The sequence below is a fragment of the Nannobrachium achirus genome, assembly GCF_963921795.1.
Source record: "Nannobrachium achirus genome assembly, chromosome: 4".
Lineage (NCBI taxonomy): Eukaryota > Metazoa > Chordata > Actinopteri > Myctophiformes > Myctophidae > Nannobrachium > Nannobrachium achirus.
In genome coordinates this window covers 68,091,576-68,101,555 of record NC_137813.1, presented here as the reverse complement: position 1 = coordinate 68,101,555, position 9,980 = coordinate 68,091,576, and the positions used below count along the sequence as shown (strand labels likewise).

Here is a 9,980-nt window from a genome sequence, read left to right as displayed (position 1 = left end):
TTTGTACAGTGCCCTTCCTCTGCTGGATGAGATGTTTATCACTCAATGTTGCTGTAGGACTTTGATGTGTGAAAAAAGTTTTTCTTGATTTCTTGATTGGTAGGTAATTGTTGACTGTGCAGAGGTAAGATGCCAACAGCCAGAAAGTCTGCCTCTGCAAATCTCATACCACCCTGAAGGGTCTGATCGGGGTGGCACGGCATGGAGCAGTCACCTTCGTATCTGCCAGTGATAAAGAACTGTTTAAGCCTGCTGACAGAGGATATTGCTGTGATGGCAGACAATACATTTTTGATAGAAGACTATCCCTGGTAAACTACTGTACGACCCTTCCTCTCAAAACGTCCCGATGCCAGCAGAACAGGTTAAGAAAACACAGGGGATTCAGTAGAGCAGTTTTACTTTTTGTACTTTAAAAGTATATTTGGATTGGCAAATCATAATCTGTTCTCCAAATCAGGCACTGGATCAGAGGAAACTACTGGATCTCCTCCACCAGGGGAATAATCTCTCCCAAATAAATAGGAATCCTTTGGTTTATAAGCTGGCCCTTAAAAGCAAATAGGAAGCTGAGGAAACGTCTTAGAAATAGTCCTGGTCTCCACAAAGCATAGACAAATGCAATTTAATCTATCACAGGACACCACTCCACCGTGTCACTCCACATTTTCTACCCTGTGTCAGAGGTGTAAGGTAAATGAAGGTGATTTGATTCATTTGCTTTGGAGTTGTCCACACTTGGTAGATTGTTGGACATCTAAGAAATGGATAGATGTACTTTGTGCACTGTCAATAAATACATCTTTACAAAAAAAGTATATTTGGATGCCAATACTTTAACTAAAATAAAACATTGAAAGCAAAACTACAGTATGTCTACATTTTAGAATTGCATTGAATGTAACACTTATACCATTCTGTTCCAGTACTGTACTGGTATTGTTTACATGCCACACTTGTATAGGTCTGACTGTCTAACATCATTCCATTGTATCTGTTGCCAGTCTATTACCAATGGTTCAAGTCCAGACTACTGAGACAACAATTACACTTGACAACAGTGTCCAGACAGTAAACAATTACACTTGACAACTGTTTTAAATGCTCTAAAAGAGTAATATTTGCTGGGTTTGCAAATTAATTTCTGGTTTAAGGAACAGGATGCACAGAAACAGGAGGTTATTAATATTTTAATTAAAATACGAAAATACGTAAAGATCTACAAAGATCACAATGCACTGACTGGTTGTGAGCTTGTAGATAATCCATGCATGTACAGCTAAAATACATTCATATAATGGCCAAGTGTTCATTTCACATCCTAGATCAGTGTTTCTCAAACTTTCAAATTTCAAGGTCTCCCATTAACTCTGACAGTGTACAAATTAGATCATATCTAGACAGTCCGACGACCAAAAGCCTGCTTTACTCTGATTTACACCCTACCTTCCGTCAATATTAAAGGGGTATTTCACTTTCAAAAATTTGTTTTGGTAATCTTATCATCTAATCAGGCTTTTATGAACACCCGGAACAGTTTTTAATTAGCTTGATTGAATATTTAGATATTTGATGTAAATGTTACCAGGGCCTCTCCCCACACACACCCATTGTAACTTCAAACTTCATTTTAACTATGATGGATTCATTAAAAACACCCATAATTTTTTTCTGGTGACTCATACTACCCTCCTAATATGTGAGCAGGCCGGGTTTATTCAATAACTTTTTTCATTTATTTTTAATAATTATTTGTTTGTATTTAATTTTTTCCATTTTCCCAAATAATTATTACAAATAAATGAAAAAGGTTATTGAAAAAACACAGCCTGCTCACGTATTAGGAAGGTAAAATGAGTCACCAGAAAAAATAATGTGTTTTTAATGAATCTATCATGGTTAAAATAGAGTTTGAAGTTACAATGGGTGTGTATGGGAAGAGAGGCCCTTCCACTGTTACCACTGCAGTACCTGTTGAAAGTGGAATATCCCTTGAAGTCCATATACTGTATGTATATGGATATATATTAATTAACCCATTTAGGCCTAGAATTATTGAATGCTTTAACCATTGAAAAATTACTGACAATGACCAATAAAATAAGGTACTATAGTGGAAATAGCATTGGAGTCTGCATTAAGGTATAATATTCTTTAAGGAAGCAAAAACAAAATGATTATTTTGGGGGTCGCTGTCTGTCCTACATCACTGGTTCTCAACCTTTTCAGGCCACGACCCCCTAAATTGTCATATTTTAACTGGGGACCCCCCACCCTGATGAGCACTAAGAGTTGAGGCATTACATTTTCTATAACACGGTTCTATTGTGAAAATAGCCGATCTACAATGTAGATCGGCTGTTTTCACAATTTCTGCCACTAATATTTGACAAATTGGACAATGTTTGTCATTTTATAGGTTCTAAATAGTCACTTTAGAAATGTGCATAATACACTCTATACACTTGAACCTCATGTTGGTTTGTTTACAGCTGAGTGAAAAAACAATGTTGCACATTAAGTTAATCATCTGGGGACCCCACAAAATAATTTGGGGACCCCCCCACAGGTTGAGAACCACCGTCCTACATGAACACGCATTAAAACCGAGACGTGTACATCTCCATGTATGTACTTGTTCCTAGGTGACCCATCCGATTCTGTGACCCACCTCAGAGCCGAACTGAGTGCAGTTATGTCATGGCAGCCGTGGCAGGGCTGGAATTCTATAGGCAACCAATCGTGGTGCAACACCGCGAGACCCCACTCGCCGAAAATATTTTTTAAAATACATGTTCAGGCGTGGTTTTTCATTCATGTTCAAGTATGATATTGGGAGTCAGAAGTGAAGCATGTTTTATTTAACCAGGGTGCTCTAGCCGAGTCAATTCGACTCTAAGTAAACACACTCACAGCCTCACAGCTAAATACAAGCTCACAGCGCGGCTCTATTTTTGGGTCCTTCACATGAAAAGGTTTGAGCACCACTGACATAGTAGTCTCTCAAGAACAGACTAACTGAGCTCCAGTTAAGTGAAAAGGACCTTTTCTTTGACGATGGCTAGCCAGATCGCTGACATAGAAACATACGTTTTTCAAAAAACCTTAGGATTCCAAAGACACTTATAGAATCGGGTCAAAATTCGAATTTTCACGTTTTTTATCAAAAATGGCAGATCTACAAGCTCGCAGCGCGGTGTGAGCTATCTGCTTGTTTTTCAATAGTTAAAGCATAAAATAATGATACACAATAATGTGTACCCGTTCTAAATGGGTTAATAAAGGACCCCTTATGACCATATATGGAGATCCCCAAGCGCCAAACCCAGGGCTTAACTCACCAAGGCCCTGCTTGGCTTTACTAATTAACATACATTTTATTCCCATATATGGAGATTCCTATATTATCAATATTAAGGACATTAAGGATATTGTGTTATGCTGTTAATATTTGTGTAAATATTAAGGACATATCTGGGAATGCCCATATTTGGTAATGACCATATATGGGCATGTTTTGACATAACATTGTTGACTATCATCCAGGGGTCTCCATATAGGAGTAACTGGTCCCATATACATCACTGGCCAGATGGCCAAGAATTGGCGCGACCTCGCCCTAAAGGCACCCTGAGGTGTCTTACTAGTATATCTCTGTTCTCCTGGGTTTTGCTGTAGGCGTTGAATGCAGTTCAGCACCCTATTTAAAAAAAAAAGCAATAACATCATCGCGATCACCATTACTAGCAAGGCTTGCAGACTGATAAAAATATAGAGAAGTTGCAGTTTCATCTTTGTTTAAGAACTACCGCTCACTTAACCCTTAAGTGCTGTTCGGGTCATTTTGACCCGTTTTACATTTTCATTTGAAAAAAAAGGTAGAAGTTGAAAATGTTTCCACCTGAAACTCACTGGCCTTAAAGATTCTTCTGAGATGAACATGTAAAAAATATATTTTTGCACTACACCCATGCTACACCCCCCTCATATTTTTTGAACCTTAAGTGCTGTTCGGGTCATTTTGACCCGGAAGCACAGAAATACACAGTATTATGCCAAAACACAGACACACAGTCACCCCCACTTCTAACACCCCCCTTCCGAAGCCCCATTCCGAACCCTCCCCCCTTCCTATAAGCATGAGTAATATTGCTCAGTATTAAATGAAGTAGTTTTTTTTACATGGATTCCAGCTAAATCAGTAAAAACGCCTAGCTCTTTCAGTGTTTAATGTGATATAGCAAAGCAGAAATGCAAACATTTACCATATATATCATATGAATTGTTTGGTATTGAGTCAAAGTCAATGTATCATGATGATTTGTTAAGTTAAAATTTATATTAGTGTTGTTTTTTTTAAACCAAATATCCACCGGGTCAAAATGACCCGAACAGAATGAAGGTGTAGTGAATCTGAACAGAACTTAAGGGTTAAGACAGCTTTAAATAACGCCCAAACCTCTGCAACCGCAGGTCATCACCGTGGTGTCTATGTTAAACATTTACCACTAAATGGTCAAATTCAAATATATTATATATTATAAAGATCTTTGAGGTCCCAGACGAAACTTTCTTTGGCTGCCGACAGAAGTGCTTGTCCAGCTGTATCGGCTTCTGGCCATGGTGTTCCAGGGTCAATGGCTGGGGGGCGCATTCCTAGGCTGGCTGCCATGGTGTTGGTTGATGCCAGGCTGCTTTCAGGTCTTGTATCCTGACCTGAAAATAATTAAAATAATTAGGGCCCGAGCACACACAGTGTGTGAGGACCCTATTGTAATCGTAAAGATTATTCTTATTATTATTCCCCCGAATAAATCGCGTTTTTGAGCCGCAAAACGTACTCCAAAAGCTGTTTTAAAGAAGGTTTACAATTGGAGTGGATGAGAGCACACACACACACACACACACACACACACACACACACACACACACACACACACACACACACACACACACACACACACACACACACACACACACACACACACACACACACACACGAGCCTAGACTCAAAGCAAATGCTTTTGGATAAGTCAACAGTGCCACCTAGTGGTCAGAAATCATAAATCTGTCAAGGTACGTCCATGGCTTACATAAGAAATCTGTCATAACTGCTCCATGGCCTTGTTTTAAAAAGAAATATATTCAGACACGTTCCAGTTAATTGTGCAACGGTTCACAAACTCTACATTGAGGTAAGAAAAAGAAGCACTCCTCTTCCCCAATGTTCCACTTAATGTGGAGTGGTGTTGTGGATGCAAGTTATCACGTGACGTCTACGTAACGTTAAACATTTACCAACAAATCCTGCGCCTAGAGTTCGACTACTTGTCTTCAGTGGAATGCCCCAATACAATTCCAGAAAAAAAAAGAAAAAAAAAAACATGGTATGGCACACACACCTTCAACATCTTGTAAATGGTCCCTCCACCTAGGAACTGTTCTTTCCCCTCCCGTTCTCTTGTTGCTCCCCATCTCTGAGTAACGGAAAAACGCATCGACTTCGTTAGCGGTGAGGGGTTTCGGACTGAAGCACATCGCTGGTCTGAATGAATCAGGGTTTTGCTGCATATTTTCCAGGACTCCAAGTTTTCAACCCTTCTCTGAACCTATAAGACAAACGTAAGAGCAAAGATGACTCAAGAGTAGGGATGGAGCCCTAAACAAGGGTAACTCGATAACAGATTTATTGAGTACCCGGTATAAATACGTTTTGGGCTTATCAAGCTTGTTATTGAGCATAGCGGCCCATTACGTCATGTTTAAACAATCAAGACAGGAGGCGATCAAGAAATTATTACAGTACTATTCATAATTTAAAGCCATTTAACACATATTGCACATTAATGAATGATCGTTTTAATGATATTTGTTACTTCAATTGTCATCTTCATAAATGGTTAAACTCACAGTTGCAACAACTGGCCAATTAAAAAATATATACCAGTTATGTTCTGAAATTGTGGTCTCGTATCTTTCCACAAAATATTAGAAAACGCTCAATAGTGGGCTCGATAAAAGCCTGGCTCAATAAGCAGGATCAATAAGGTGCTCATTATCAATCAAAATTTAAGAGCTCCATCCCTACTCAAGAGCACAAGGATAAGCACCTCCCCACGGCTTTTTATACCGTGCTGGATCCAAAATCAATCAAGTGAATACTAAAGCCCGTATCAGAGTGTACGGTGGAGAGCTATCCACCGCAAATTTGAGGTGGAAAGCTTTCCACCTCAAGTCAGAAAATAAGTGCAGGACATCATAGTACGCCACGGTGGAGACCTATTCACCGTGACTGACTAGTCTAGATTGACCAATCAGTGAACGGGGTGTAGAGCCTGTCTGTCTGATAGTAAAAACATAGAGATGTGTTGGGACTCGAGGTGGAAAGCTCTCCACCGCGAGGAATGATGTAACGGTGTAGTTTCATGACTGAAAAAGACTCGAAAAGACTACACGCGGTGTAAAGCCTTCCACCGCCCAGGCGACTATGATGCCGGCTTAAAGGACATGTCTGCACACTTGATAAAGCCCAGCTGGGTGAAAGGTTGTTAAATTTCATTATGACCAGACCACATTCAAAACATGAAAAAATAATTCTCTTTGAAGGTCCAGGCTTTTCCTTTGACGCTGGTACATACTACGTACTGTACCTCAAAGGGTTTGGCATTGATCATCATGAGGCGTAGTTTCTGAGGTGTGACGCTGCTGAACATGCATCTGTTGATGCCTACCGGTATGTCCTTGTAACTGTAGACTAAATCATTTACTGTATAGAAAAGTAACATAAATGTGTACTCTTCTAAACTCCACATAAATAAAAAAGACTCTTATAGCAACCCTGTATTGCTGAGTGAGATACTAGGAGTGAGTTTTAATGGACTTTTTGTATATGAGACTTTTTGAAAGACGCATGTCGAGGCATGAGGCACATCAGGTGGCAGTGGCTCAGGGGTAGAGTGGCCGGTAGAGCAGCCAGATGGGAACCGATCTCGGGATCCCCAAGAGTTGGTGTCCAAGTGTCTTTGAGCAAGACGCTGAACCCCTAATTGCTCCCGATGAGCATGTTGGTGCCTTGCAGGGTTTTCCTCCGCCATCGGTGTATGAATGGGTGAATGTAATGTGCTTTGTTGTCTTTACCGGAAACGCCGGTATTCTGGTGTTTATATTCTGGTGTTTAAGGAAGCCGACTCTTCTTATCTAAGGCATACTGTATGTGTGTGTGACCATGCTCTATTGCTCTAATATTACTGTAACAATTTTGAGTGTCTGTCCTGGTTTAGAACATCAATAAGTTGAACAGGGATTGCGTTTATTCAAATTACCAATGTACTTCTACTTTTATCTACCAGTATGTGCAAACTCACATCCAGAGGAACTAAAAAGTACAGCCATGGGTAAGCTCCAATTCCTTAAATGACTTCCTCGCATCAAAGTGTTCATTTAACTCAGACTTATAAGGTTGGCTACCTTTGTTTGGTGCGATCGTATCCACAGAGATGCAGCTGCCATTGGGGAAAGTGAGCATCATTTTGGGGATGCGGTGGTCACCCAACCCTCTTCTGGGATCCCCATCCCACTCATACTCTGACTGGGGAATCACAGCACCTACTGCACCCAGGAAGGACCTGTCCAAATCCTTCAGCATCGTCTTCTTCTTAGCATCACAGTCCATGTCCACAGAGTCAGCGGGGTTGACTTTCCTGATGGAAATAAAGCAAATAGACTTACTATTGTCCTTTGGTCACCAGCTTAGTATTAGGCAGATATTAGCAAACTTTTAATATAGGAGTGTCTTTATGGTTGAAAATTGAAAGACGAGAGCATCCTTATCTTTAACAATAACTGTACTACATCCTCCTGGGGCCTGTTTCACGAAAGCTGAATTAAATAAGCCAGGATTTAAGCCAAATCCAGACTTGACAAAGCCTCCTCTGTATAGCCTGGTTTATTCTGTTCCACTAACGCCAAGCCAGGCTGAGAAAGAGACTTTGTCGAGCCAGGATCGCAAAGCCCGACTCGACAAGGGCATGGGCTTTTCCTTGAAAACCCCATGCAGTCGAGCGTCAATTCCTTGATCAAGACCAATCACGGTACTGAAGAACAGAGCAGTGTACTTCTTCCCCACCCCCCACATAAAAAACAGACAGGCATACAATAGCTGCTATCAGTGGTGAAAAAGTAAAAATGTTTTACTCAAGTAAAAGTTTCAATACTGCAATGAAGAAATACTCAGTTACAAGTAAATGTCCGGAATAAGGCGGAATTCTAAATGTACTTGAGTAAAAGTATCAAAAAAGTAAAAAGAATTAAAAGTACTCATTATGCAGATGTCCCAGTTTTGAAAATAGCAGATCTGCAAGCTCAGAATGCTTCGCATTGTGAGCTTGTAAATCTACAAAGTAACTAATAACTAAAGTTTGCAAATAAATTGAGTAAAAGTACCATATTTGGATCTGAGATCTGTATAGTGGAGTAAAGTAAATAAAGAAAATGCTCAAATAAAGAACAAATACCTAAAGATTATACTTAAGTACAATATTTAAGTAAATGTACTTTACACCACTGGCTGCTACGTCCAGCGCAACACTTGTGGAATACTTTCAGCTGTCTGTAAACAAGGAAATACCGGTACTTTGTTTTGTTTTTAGTTTTGAGTCAAATTATTAATTTTATTCAGTAGCCGGGTATTGCGGGTAATAAGCAGGATAAAGACTGCCTCCTTGGTGGTACTCCATGTACACTATAACATCCCTTCAGCCTGATAACCCCCCTCGGCTGCGCCTCGTCTTTATCCCTTACCTGTCGTATTGGTTAATCTATGGGTTGATTTTAAAGGTTATCCTGTCTATGTGACTCTATCCTGTCTTTATGTCCTGTCCTGTCGATGTCCTGGCAACACACCTGATGATATGACAAGCTCAATTTCTGAGTTGTCAGTCAAAACATCTCATTACTCAGACTACGTGGCTACACATGCAGTGAAGGTTAATAATAATGAGAGTCGGATGAATGCAACGTCTAAGTAATGTGTGTTGGAACAGTGGCAGAAAGGCAACATTCTATAATACTTACTATACTGGTCTTCCATGCTGGTGACTAAAGCCACACAAAGGCAAAGGCTGGGGGGGCGCTGTGTTGGTCGATGCCATGGTGTTCACTTCATGGCTGGGGGGGCGCTGTGTTGGTCGATGCCATGGTGTTCACTTCACGGCTGGGGGGCGCTGTGCTGGTCGATGCCATGGTGTTGATAATGTCAGGCTGGGGGGCGCCTGCTGGAGATAGTGTTCATCGGTCCAAGGCTGTAGGGGTCAGTGCTCATATGTTAAAATGTAGGCATTTAGCAGACATTTAGAATCCAGAGCGATTTACAGTAAGCATTGGACAACACAAGGTAATAAATCAAATGCATAGAAATAAGAATCGAAAGTATCTAATGAACAAACAGCAGATAATAAATAAAGAAATTGTACATTGAAACGATACACTAAAGGATGAATGACCACCTTTCTATAAAACATGACATTTAAATTACATTTAGCCTTTGGATAAGCCCTCAAAGTCGTAAAGGCTAGGGCAAGTGGCTAAAGTGGAGTCTGAAGAGGCGAGTCTTCAGATTATGGTGGAAGATTGGGAGTGAGTCTGCAGAGCTATTTCAATGAGGAGTCAGGAGTGCATTACATAGTTTGGGAGCCAAACAATGGCTCTATGGAAGCGTCTGGGACATGTGGAGCGTTTGCCCCAGGTGTTACAATAAATACTACTACAAATTACTCAAATAAAAGAAAAATTACTGACAATGACCAATAAAATAAGGTACTATAGTGGAAATAGCATTGGAGTCTGCATTAAGGTATAATATTCTTTAAGGAAGCAAAAACAAAATGATTATTTTGGGGGTCGCTGCCTGTCCTACATCACTGGTTCGCAATCTTTTCAGGCCACGACCCCCTAAATTGTCATATTTTAACTGGGGACCCCC

At 40.3% G+C, this 9,980-nt stretch overlaps 1 long non-coding RNA gene across 1 annotated transcript; it reads right to left on the bottom strand.

Moving 5' to 3' along the window:
• Positions 1–4,503: 4,503 nt before the first annotated feature.
• On the bottom strand, positions 4,504–6,708 carry LOC308283734. Its single transcript, XR_013961959.1, has 3 exons — positions 6,652–6,708; positions 5,404–5,610; positions 4,504–4,716 (listed from the first exon to the last, which is right to left on the bottom strand). It is a non-coding gene; the product is annotated as an uncharacterized lncRNA (long non-coding RNA).
• Positions 6,709–9,980: the final 3,272 nt, after the last annotated feature.